This window comes from Equus caballus, chromosome 17 (genome assembly GCF_041296265.1).
Source record: "Equus caballus isolate H_3958 breed thoroughbred chromosome 17, TB-T2T, whole genome shotgun sequence".
In the NCBI taxonomy this organism is placed as follows: domain Eukaryota; kingdom Metazoa; phylum Chordata; class Mammalia; order Perissodactyla; family Equidae; genus Equus; species Equus caballus.
Window position 1 is genome coordinate 70881722 of NC_091700.1, and position 12703 is coordinate 70894424.

At 37.3% G+C, this 12703-nt stretch overlaps 1 protein-coding gene across 2 annotated transcripts in view; it reads left to right on the forward strand.

The window, feature by feature from the left end:
- SLAIN1 (SLAIN motif family member 1) overlaps positions 1-12703 on the forward strand; it is a 56416-nt gene that overhangs the window by 1451 nt on the left and 42262 nt on the right. The window lies entirely within an intron of this gene.

A 12703-nucleotide genomic window follows, 5' to 3' on the forward strand; every position in this document is an offset into this window, starting at 1 on the left:
GGGCAGCTTGAAGGCGCTCTGTTATCTAGGAACCAGGGAGCTTTCTTTAATTTTTAAAATTCAACTGGTGATTAAAGGAAGGTGAGATTAGAGAAGGTTTATTTTTGAGAAACTTTAAGATGGTTGTCAGAAAACTTGAGGCTGGCAGCATTTACTTCCTTCAAATCTGGCTAGCTCTCCTTTCCCTCAATGAATAACTTTGGGGGGCGGTTCTGATTCCTTTGTTTTTCATGCTACTTGCTCAGGGAGTAGTAGTCATTTCATGACCGACTTTTGGGTGGTTCATGTGTTTTTCCCGGTCACTAGAGGTAGTGTGATGTGGTCAGATGAGTAGAAGCGTCAGATAAGGTGCAATTTAGGTTCATGGGGGGAAAATGAACAGCATTCACCTCAACATAGTGGCAGGAATAATAGTCCTCCGTCTATCTTTTTATCTTAGGTCCTTTATTTAAGATCCTTCCTGTTTTTCCAAGCTGGATTTTCCTCACTTTCTTTGTGTTCCTGTTGCATGATGGCACAGGAGGGAGTGGAAGATGGAGAACCTTACTGGTTTCCTACTGGGACTGTGGTGTTCCTTTTCCCTTACACTCTTATGTGAGAACTCGAAGTGTAAAGTACACTAACTGTACTTTTACAGTTGGTTTGATTCTGAGAATTAAAATGTTTGGAGCTACAATAAAGGCATATTCATCCTCCCCTCAGTACTTTACGTTTTGGCAGCTGTGCAGGTAGCTCACGTTGTGAAAACCACAACAACTCACCCCTTTCTTAAACTTTAAGCCATTCATAAAGGTGTAGAAGCTACACTTTTATTTTTGTAGAGCGTGGGCTGTATTGTGATCTCAGTTTCAGCCTGAATATGGTGCTGGAGCGTGCTCTCATGATGATTCTTAGGTTATCACTAATAACTCTAAGCCCTTATGCCACTTTCAAATTATTTTAGATTGATTTAGTCCCCCGTTGGCCTTTTCTGAAGATATATACTTAAATAGTAGAAGACAGCTTGTTTGTATTTTTGATGGCAATCAATCCTATGTTTTAAAAAGATTAGCAGCTTTGAATTTATTATGATACACTTATAAAATAAAGTGGTGGATCGGTGATAGTACATATATAGTTAGTATACTTGTAATATCATCTTTTGAATGGACTTCTACCATATTTAGTTATCATCCACCTGTTGCTAGCATTTTGATATCTAGGCTTTCCTTCTGTAGGTTTATTTTTTTAATCAAAATAGCATTGAAATAGCTAACTTTAAAAAAATCACCTACTTAGTGGGATTAGCCTATTAGCACTTAAAATGGTTTGAGACAAATCTAAATTTGTAGCAGGTTCTACTAATTTTACTCATCAAGTGTAGGTGAATAAATAAATCAATGCCTTGACACTTTACAAGTGTTTCTGTAGACAAATGGCACACTATTTATAGAGTGTCTTCCTCAAAACAAACCTAGGATTAGAATCCCAGGTGGAAAAACAGGGAGGGATCATTAATCTTAGTGAGATGGACTTCAGATTTTTTTTAGGGTCACCTGATTTACAGAAGACTTTGGTCATCACATTTTATACATTAAGATCTTTTTGCATTGCAGTGTTTTGGCCTACCGGTGGACAAATAATTAAGAGGGTTTAATTTTCAAAGTTTAACGCAGTTGTTAATGCTCGCAAAGCCCTCTGAAGTGCCTTCACCACTGCAGGGTGTACGTGTCCCTGTCCTGTGCTCTCACAGGGTGCTTTTCACATGGATTCTCTGATATGTTTGCAGGAAGGCAACTTATTTTCATTTCCTGTGTTTATTAAGAAAGAACTATAGTGAATAATACATACTTGATTATTTAAAAAATATTTTAGAAGTTTTATATTTTCGTTAAAAAACACACACACAGAAGTGAGTATAAGGTCACAAATAAAAAAACTTCCCTCTTGTCCCGTTTGTTATCATGACTCATAGTTAACTTGGTTATTATTCTGTTGATTCTTCAAGATAAAAATATAATTATATGAATCAATATGCAAATATATATACATCAGGTTTTTTTACACATACTTTTCATTGAACACATCTTCAACCTCTTTGTCTCCGTGTAACAATTGCATCATTGTAAAGTGACAATATTAAGGACCAAGTTACTGTTAACTGTATCACCTGCAAGTTTTCATAAATTTTTATCATGATTTCATCCTAATGGGTTAAACAAAATTGATGTTTGATAATTTATTACAATAGTACTTCCTGCTAAAATGTCATATCTTCAGGAAAGAAAGTTCACAAATGTAGATTAATCATTGAACATTTTAGAAGTTCTTTTATGTAAGTTTATTTTTTCCTAATAAAACCATAGAGTGTAACTAGTCACCTTTTATTAATCTGGACAACACTTGGCTCAAGAATTACATGAAGAAGGAACACAGTGAATAGTAGAAGCATTTGCTTGATGATAGTTCATTAGTTAATGAATGATCAGTCAGGTGTCTCAGGTCTTTATTCCAAAATAATTTCCAATTATTTAATCTGTAATATTCCCTATTTATTAAAAAAAAAACTTCGTAAGAAGAATGGTGTGTTTTGCTTCTCATTTTGATGAAAAGCTTTGTCTTATTTCTTCAAATATTTATCTCAGTTGAATTTAAAGTATTTAATTTTGCCTTAACGCAACCTGGTTATCTTAGCGTGGTGCTGCTAGAATTAAATATCGCAGACAGTTAAAGCTGATTAATTAAAGCAGTTCCAGAACCTTATTCTTAGGTCCAGATATTACAGTGCCATCGCAAAGTTCACATCCTGCTGTACTGATTCTTCAGTTATCGTACTGCTAATCTGACAGCCTTAGCTCTCCAGAAGACCGTAGGCTAGAAAGTAATGTGGAGAAACTGAGTATTAGGAGCCAATAAAAAGCTCAACAGGACTAAAGTCATGGTGCCGTACCTGGGACGTGGTGTAGCTGGATGTTTTGCCAATCTCTGCAGAAGGATGTTTTAAGGATCTCTGTCCCAGTGTCACAGGTTGAGAAGCACCAGGGTGCAAGCAGAGGAAATCAGATTGATAGGAGGTGGCAGTGAGGGGGCACTGGCAGCAGTAAGTCAGTCACTGCATACTGGACCTTCTCATGACCTGTTTCAGTGTTCTTATTCATTGTTGAAGGACTGAAGCTCCAAGGTGAAATGACTTATGCAAACTCTCCATTATTTACTGAAATAATTAAGGCTAAAATTCAGATTATTTACACTGATTCAGAAGTATTTACACCATTGATCTTTTTTCCGCCACAAGCATGGTTGTGACCCATTAGTGGGTTATAAAGTCAACTCAATAGAGTGACCAACAGTTTTTTTAAATGAAATGCAGTAGAATATAAAATCAGGATCAGAGGGCATTGTATCTTACAATACAAACTTGTCTTGATTAAACTTATTTCAGTTTTATGTGTGTGTGTCATTAGTTAAAATAGTAAACGTATTGTGTGTTATGGCCAAAGTTAGAAAAACTCCAGTTTATACTGTTTGATAGCAAAATGGAGAAAACAGGTGGAAGAGCACAGTTCTCTGTAGATAGTGTAGTGCTGGGGAAAGTCAGGTCATGTACTCCTCAACTAGGAAGACAAGTCTACATTCAGAAAATGCCAAGATTAAAACATGCCAGCTCATATAAAATACAGCTGTATAAGGAGACGTTTGTTTTAGTGGAACGGCAATTAACAAAATATTGAGACTTATGGAAAAGAGGTGTCGCAGGGATTTTAAACTTGCCCAACTGGAAAGGACAGGAGAAAAGTTCTTAATTATATAAGGGGGAAATGGTGATACATACAAATTAATGAAAATTTAATGAATGAGATATTCATCTTCCATGTGTAACACCAAGACCCCGGACAGCTGGCTAAAATCATTGCCAGTTCTTCATCAAAGCTGTTGAACACCTTGTACTATACATATGGCACAGCGAAATTAGACCACCTAAACTGTTTTTTTGCATAATTGATTTTCAGTGAAAAGACCAGAGGGCGCTTCACTTTCTGACAGCGCTAATTGAAAATATGAAGTGTTTTCTGGGAGCAGTTGGAGTTGACTGAAGTCTGTGCTGATGTGTCTTGTAAATGAGTAACTTTGAAACACTACCGTGAGACTCTGAAACAAGTTTAGATCTACCTGTGGAGGGAGCGGGGAGAGTCTGCTGTAGGACAGCTCAGTAACTAAAATCTGGACTTCATGTATCCTTTCGGTAGCCTGGTGAGTAAGTGGTAAGTGTCTTCTGCAGTTTGACCCTAGCAGGTGCTAGTGAATCCAACACTGTTTAAGCTGACTAAGGATGGATTCATTGTGTTCATCAGTGCTGATGTTTTAACTTTCCTTACAATAAAATTTGGGTGATTGAAGGCTCTGAAAATTACTTCTCTGCAAGTTGCCACATACTGCTTTTCAGTGACAGGCCTGTAACGTGTGTGTGCGCGCATATTGCTGTACCACTTGTTTTTGTGTTATCTGCAAAAGGATGACTTTAAAACCAAATGTTTGCTTGAAAATAACTGAGACTATTTTTCTAGACAGTTGTAATATGTAATTTGAAGCATTCAGGGTTATTCTAGTGGGCTTTGTATTATTTCTGAACTCCCAGTGTTAGCACATGTATTCAGCCAGAGTGTCCAGAATATGAAATGTATGGAATAGATTCTATGAGAAAGATAATAGTTTCTAGTTATATGTTTTTGGAAGTTATTGAAGAAACGTTAAAGAAAATTAGAGTGAGATTTCAAATGATAGCTTTTCTAATATTCAAAGAATTCTCAAGTTTTCGACTAAGGTTTTTCGCATATTTATGCCAGATCCCAATTCACCATCAGTGAAATTATGGAAGTTGAAAGAGTAGTTTGTAAGTCACTAGGAGGTATGTTGTATTAATGATGGCAAAATAGGGTATTGTAAATGTTGCTGGCATGGTCATGACCATGAATAAGGTGATTTTTTGGTGACTTTTTAGAAGATTAAAACCATTTAGGAGAAATACGGGTTTTACCTTGCTCGTCTGATTTTGGAGATATGTTGTATGTTTGTAGCTGTATGATCTCTATCTAGAGCTCATACGTGACTCCATAATGAACTGCCCTTTTTCTTTCTTTAAATCTAGCTCTAGGCCTAGCTGTAGAAATAGTAGACTCAAAGCTATTCTGGATACATTGTTTGCAGACTGACTCTGAAAATTACCATATATTTGCATAGTGCTTCAAAGTTTTATCAAAGTAGGACAATAAATAGGATGTAAGTAGTTCAAAAACTCATCTGTAGCAGGGCTTATTACAGAAGGCAGTAGTCCTCTACTCTTTCCTGCCTCCATGTCCTCCACATCGGCATCCCTTTATCGTCCTCTAGCTGTTTTCTTTTGTTGTTTGTAAACAGTCTTTAAGCCATGTGATCTTAGACATCTGTTGACTTATTTTGGAAGATGAAGACCAAGCTCTCTCTTCCTCACCCTCCCACCACCATCTCTCTTTTTCCTTTTCATAATTTTTCTATTAAGTCATATGTAATGCTTGTGGTAGGATTATAACTGTTACTAGCTGAGCCCCATTAATATATGTTACATTTATTTTCTCTAATTCCTTTGTCCTTCCAAGAGTTAATAATGGCCTCTCTTTTTCCCTTTCACTTTCTTTAATCCCTTTTTACTGATTATTTCTCCAGACACTCTAATGGAGTCATGAAGATTCTCAAGATCAGACACATTTGATAACCTCTTAAATCTGTTTTTGAAAATTTATTTTGTGGTGCCATCCCTTCTGGAAGTTTTAATCCCATTGCTCAAGTCTTGATTGTTTGCTGAATGCACAGTGCTATTGTCGTGGGAATTTCTTTGGTTTCTTGCCAGTGTTGGATCTCCTCTTTCTTAAATCCTTTGTCTTCATATTTCATTTATTCTTTAGGTGGGACACAGCCTCCAGTGGCTTTCTGAGAAAGGGGACATGCATGAGAAGTACACTTTGAAATCTTGCATATCTGAAAACGTCTTCATATGAGACTCATATTTGGGGTGGCTATAAAAGTCTAAGTCAGTTGTTTTCCCTCATGTTTAAAGGCATTGTTCCATTTTGTTCTAATTTCTCTTATCTTATAGCTCCTGAAGTGCACTGTGATTTGGGTATCTAATCCCTCTTGACTTTTTCTTTAGGTTTCTTTCTTTGTCTCTAGTGTTCTAAAATGTCACATTGCACCTTGATATAGGGCTCTCTATTCATTTGTTGTCCTGGATATTTGTGGAGGCTTTTACTCTAGAACCCTATGGCCTTCCTTCAATTCTGAGAAATTTTCTGCGTTTTTTTTTTTTTTTTTTAATAATTTCCTCTCCATTTTCATGTGTGTGTTTTAGAACTTGTAATAATCAGATGTAGGCCCACCTGGTACAATCATTTAGTTTTTTTATACCTCTTCTCCTATTCTTAATCTTTGTCTTTTTTTGCTTCTGGGTGACTTCTTCAACTTGACCTTCCAAACTCACTTATTGAATCTTTCGTTTCTGCTATAATAGTTAAATAGTTTCATTTGCCAAGAATGAAGAAACTGTTTCTTTTTTAATATCCTATTTTTGTTTTGTGAATGCAACATTTTCTCATAGATAGTATCAGTTATCATTGTCTTGGATTTTTCATCTGTTCTCTGCATTGTTTTTCTCCTCTACTTCCAGTCTCAGGGTTTTATTTAAAAGGATATTTCAGTTATCTGGTGTCTCTGGTTGTCTGTTCATACCCAAAGGAGGTGTTGAAGTTGATCCAAAGCTTGGCGTGGTAGAGCTCTTTGACTGGTGCACTCTACTAGTGATTGGGTGGGTAGTCAGTTATCTCTAGGTCTTTTCTTGGGTTCATCTGTTTCTGCAGACATAAACCTTCTATACTCCTGGGAGATGTAAGTAATAAGGCAGTCCGTTCTAGGAATGTAAAAGGAAAAATGGGGCTTGGGTTCTGACCAGTCGGTATGTAGATTTTGATTTAGTCTCTCTGGTTCAGGAAGATGCTTCATCCCTCCTTCAGCTAAGTTTGGTGACCCTGAAGTCAGAGTTTCTCTGAGTCAGCCTGTTGCCATAGTAAGCCTCTGATCTTAATGATGGAGAAGGGGTGGTGGAACTGGCTGTATGGAGGAGAGGAGGAGATGTGGGGTTCCACTTGTTCCTTACACAGACTTTCAGTTGAATTCCCTGCTTTCAATCACATGATCTTCCCAATGTTCTGTGAACTGCACATGGGGATGAGACATAAGTACCAGACAGCATCGATGGACAATAGAGGATGAAAGAGAGGAATCCTCATAAATGAATATGACACAGTGGGTTGCTTAGCAATCAGTATGCCTGTGGAAAGTGAGCACTTCTTGTGAATATGCTGTGAGGGTGTGTGGTCAAGTGAGAGAACTATATTACATAGGCCATGAGAGATTAAGGAAATCTTCCTGTGGAGTTTCCCTGCAAGCAAAAAGCAACCAAAACAAAAGAAAACAAAACTGGTGGGACTATCTGGAATCCTGAGACAAGCAGGTTGGTGGAAGCTCCAGCAGCAGAAGATACGAGCAGTCGTCCTGTAGGATGCTAGAGGCAGTGGGCAGAACAGTGCTTCAGATAGTAGCTGAGAGGGATTTGAGAACAAGCAAAGGCTCAGACAGTGACATAAATTTGTGTGTATTAAACAGAGAGGAAAATTATTAATTTAAAAAAGACTAAAGATAAGGAAGTTGCCCAGTTGACTAATTTAGAGGCTTATTTACATCAGGGCTGTGGCACCTGCTTCTGATTTACTTACATGGTAGATGGCAGTGCCAACCTTAAGTTGTAAGAACACTGAAGGACAAGAAGCAGTCAGTTACTGTCTTAGGACTTTTGGGAAAGCTTTATTAACTTATACAAGAAATATAAACCATATATATTTAAAATGTCCTGTTTGATAGGTTGTGACATACATATATGACCATAGGACTGTCTCCGCAGTCAGTGTATCCCAACCTCAAGTTCCTCGGGACCCTTTGTGGTCCCTCTCTCCTGATCCTGCCCACCTCCAACCCAGGCACCACTGATCTGCTTTCTGTCAGTCTAGATTAGTTTGCGTTCTCTGTAACTTTCCTATCAGTGAAGTCATACAGAATGTACTTTTTTTCGTTTCATTTGTTTGGTTTGGTCTGGCTTCTTTCAATCAAGATAATTATTTTGAAATTCATCTGTGTTACATGAATCAATAGTTCATTTCTTTTTATTATGAGAGCTATTAGATTGTATGGACATAACAACTGTTTGTGTATCTATGCATCTTTTAACGAACATTTGGATTGTTTTCAATTTTTGGCTATTACAAATAAGTCTTTATGTGAACACATGGCATTCATGTCTTTCGGGTAAATACTTAATGACTTTTGAGTGGTTGGTACAAAGAGTAGGTTCATGTTAACTTTTTAAGAAGCTGCCAAAATCTTTTCCAAAGTGGGTATGTCATCTTACATTTCCACCAGCAGTGTATGAGAATGTCAGTTGCACCACTTCATCACCAATACTTGCTATGGCTGGTCTTTTTAAGTTTAGCCATTCTAATAGATGTGTAGTAGTATCTCATTGTGGTTCTAGTTAGCATTTCCCTAACGAATAATGATGAGCATCTTTTCATATACCTGTTTGCTGTTCATATATCATCTTTGGTGAAATGTTTATTCAAATATTTTGTCCCCCACTTTTTTTCTTTTTGGTGAGGAAGATTGGCCCTGAGCTAACATCTCCCTCTTTTTGCGTGAGGAAGATTGTTGCTAAGCTAACATGTCTGCCAGTCTTCCTCTATTTTCTATGTGGGATGCTGCCACTACAGGATGGCTTGATGAGTGGTGTGTAGGTCTGGGCCCAGGATCCGACCCTACAAACAATGGGCTGCTGAAGCGGAGTGTGTGAACTTAACCACCATGCCACTGGGCCAGCCCCTGCCCTTTTTTTAAAAAATTAGGTTGCTTGTTATTGAGTTTCCAGAATTTCTTATATATATTCTAATTACAACTTCTTTTATCAGATATGTCATTTGCAAGTACTCCTAATTTGTGGTTTGTCGTATATTCTCTTAATAGTGTCTTTGAAAGAGCAAAGCTTTTAGTTTTGATGAAGTCCAGTTGATAAATTTTTTTCTTTTATGGATCATGCTTTCAGTCTGAGAAATTGTATCTAAGAAGTACTTGCCAACACAAGGACACAGAGATTTTCACCTATGGTTTCTTCTAAAGGTTTTATAGTTTCAGGTTTTACATTTTTGTGATCTGTTTGAGTTAACTTCAGGTATTGTTTGAAATGTGGATCACAGTTTACTTAATTTTGCATATGGATATCCATTTCTTCCAGCAGCATTTGTTCAAGAGACTGTCTTTTCCTCATTGAATTCTCTTTGTACTTGGTCAGAAATCAGTGTGCCATGTATTTGTCATTCTATTTCTGGACCATCTATTTTTTTCCATTGATCCGTTTATCTTTGTGCCATATTGTCTTCATTATTGTAGCTTATCGTAGCTTTGTAGTAAGTCTCAATCAGTTAGTGGTAGCTCTCCAAAATCATTGTTTTTTAAAGGTGGTTTTGGCTATTCTAGGATCTTTGCATTTCCATATGAATTTTAGAATCAGCTTTTGCATTTCTATAAAAAGCCTGCTGAGATTTTGATTTTAATTTTATTATATAAATGAATTTAGGGATAATTGGCATCTTAGCAATATTAAGTCTTCTAACCCGTGAACGTGGTCTGTCTTTCCATTTAGTAAATCTTCTTTAATTTCTCCCATAGCGTTTTGTAGATTTTAGTGTACGGGTCTTGACATCTTTTGTCAGATTTATCCTAGGCATCTTACTGTTTTTGTATGCTATTGCAAATGGAAAGTGAAATTTCAAAAATACTGATTGTTGTTAATAGAAATATCTTTAATTTTTGTATATTAATCTGGTATCCTGCAATCCTGCTACTAAACTCACTTATTAGTTGTAGTATCTTTTTTGTAGATTCCTCAGATTTTTTTTACATAGATGATCATGTCATCTGCGAATAAAAACAGATGTACTTCTTTCTTTCCAATCTAAATCTTTTTTGGTGGGCGGGGGGAGATTAGCCCTGAGCTAACTGCTTCCAATCCTCCTCCTTTTGCTGAGGAAGACTGGCCCTGAGGTAACATCCATGCCCATCTTCCTCTACTTTATATCTGGGACCCCTACCACAGCATGGCGTGTCAAGCAGTGCCATGTCTGCACCTGGGATCCGAACCGGCGAACCCCGGGCTGCTGAAGTGGAACGTGCCAACTTAACTGCTGCGCCACCGGGCCGGCGCTAAATGTTTTTATTTATTGCCTGATTGCACTGGCTTGAATGTCCGGTCCTTGCCTTGTTCCTGATATTAGGGTAAAAGTGTTCGGTCTTTCACCATTAAGGATGCTGTTTTTGTAGGTGCCTTTAATCAGATTGAGGATGTTACCTTCTATTCCTAATTTGCTAAGAGTTTTTGTCAGGAGTGGATGTCCTTTTCTTTGTCTATTGAGATTATCTTATGATTTGTCTGTTTTAGTATATGTGGTAGGTTACAATGATATTTGAATGTCAAGCCAACTTTTCATTCCTGGGATAAATCCCACTTGGTAATGATGAAGTATTCCTTTTATATACGGTTGGACTCAATTTACTAAAATATTTAGACTTTTTGCTTCTGTGTTGATGAGGGATATTGGTCTTTAATTTCTTTCCTTGTAACATCTGTGTCTGGTTTTGGCATCAGTAATACTGGTGTCATAGAATGTGTTAGGATGTGTTCCCTCCTCTTCTGTTTTTTGAAAGAGTTTGAAGAACTGGTATTTTTCTTTAAATATTTGGTAGAATACAGCGGTGAAAATTTCTGGGGCTTGGCTTTTCTTTGTGGGTAGTTTTTTGATATGTGAAATGCCTATTTTGTAGGCAGCATATAATGGGGTATTTTGTGACTCTAAACATGAGGAGAAACTTGCCCATCAGAATATTTCCCCTTAGTTTTTATTGGCTAGGATTGTGCCCAGCGCTTGTTACTAAACCAGTCATTGGGCAAATGGGAATAATGGAATTACTATGATTGGCTTAGCCCAGCGCATCCATCTCCAGGTGAGGTCTCCTGACAGCAATATCAGCATCACCTGAAAACTTGTTAGACATTCAGGTTCTTTGACTCCACCCCAAACCTACTGAATCAGATAGGTTAGACCTGCCTGCAATCAGGTGTTAGCAATTTGTGTTTTAATCAGCCCTCTAAGAGATTTTGATACATCAGAGATTGAGAATGACTGGCCTTGACTAGCCTTTCCTTGGAGGTTCTAGGGAGAGCTACCTAGTTATATCAGGGGTCTGTTATCAAAGGAGGGTGAAAGGGATGGATTTACATAGGTAGGTAATAATCTTGTCCTAGTAGACTGAGGTGGGGCCCAGGACTATGGATTTGTAGTCAATCTACTCTTGATGAAGGCAGGACTGTGGTCGATACTCTAAGGGGTGAATGATATATTAGGATTACTATTATATCAATTAAAAGATATTTTAGAATCTTCACCTGTAGCAAAGGTTAGCGAACTGTATCCCACGGGCAAATTGGATCTGCTGCCTGCTTTGTATGGCTGGTCATCTAGATTTTTACATTTTTAAATGATTGGAAAAAAATCAAAAGAATACTATGTCGTGACATGTGAAAATTGTGGGAAATTTACCTTTCAATGTCTATGAAGTTTATAGGAACACAGGCATTCTTACTCATTTACATATCATCTGTGATGCTTTTGGGCTGCCATCGTGGAGTTGAGTAGTTGTGACAGAGACTGCGTGGCCCACAAAGCCTAAATATTTACCAGCTGGCCCTTTGCACAAAAAGTTTGCCAACCCTTCATCTGTAAGAATAATTTACCAAAGAATAGTACTTTGCCCAACCATCTTGTGTAACTGGTAATTTATACTAGTAGGTGGAAATCCTGACTATAACAGTGAAAGAGTGAATAATGAAGTATATTACTTCCCGAAAATGTGCTCATTAGAGTTAGGATAACTTTGTTTGAAGGAGTATCACTTTAATGAGATTTGTAATTAGAACATAGCTTTATAAAGCACGGTCTTACTGGAGCTAGTGACTATAATTTTCTTTCTTCCTTTTTTAAGTCAACTGTTGGTTAATCCTCAAGAGAAGCCTTTGTGCATAACCTTGTCACTGAAAATATAAAATTTACCTTAGCACAGTCTCTCAGTGAGATCTTTGTTTTAACTTACAGTGCCTCACGGTGGTTATTTTGAATCCTAACCATTACTGTGTAATAGTATAGATGCTGAAAGTGGACTCTTCTAAAATTATCTTTGAAAGCTGTTTGTTTGGCTTTAATGAGAAAGAAGCACATGCCAAGTTTAGTATAGATTTGAGATGGGAAATATCTGGTTATTTAAGCATTGAGAGAATCAATAAAGAACTGACTTTCACTTATTTTAGACGTATTTTTTTAAAAAGCACTTAAGATTTGCCTTGTTTGGCACATCATGTTTACATACATTAACCCAAGTTCACATAAGATTCTGTTGCCAAAGAAAGAGACGAAAATGTTCGTTTCTAGAAATGTAAGTGAGGTAGTCGGATCATCGAGGTTCCCTTTCAAGGTTAGCTCAGTAACATAAGCCCCGATCTCTGACTCGGAGAGTTTCAGTTTTTTGAAGTCCTTCTTCC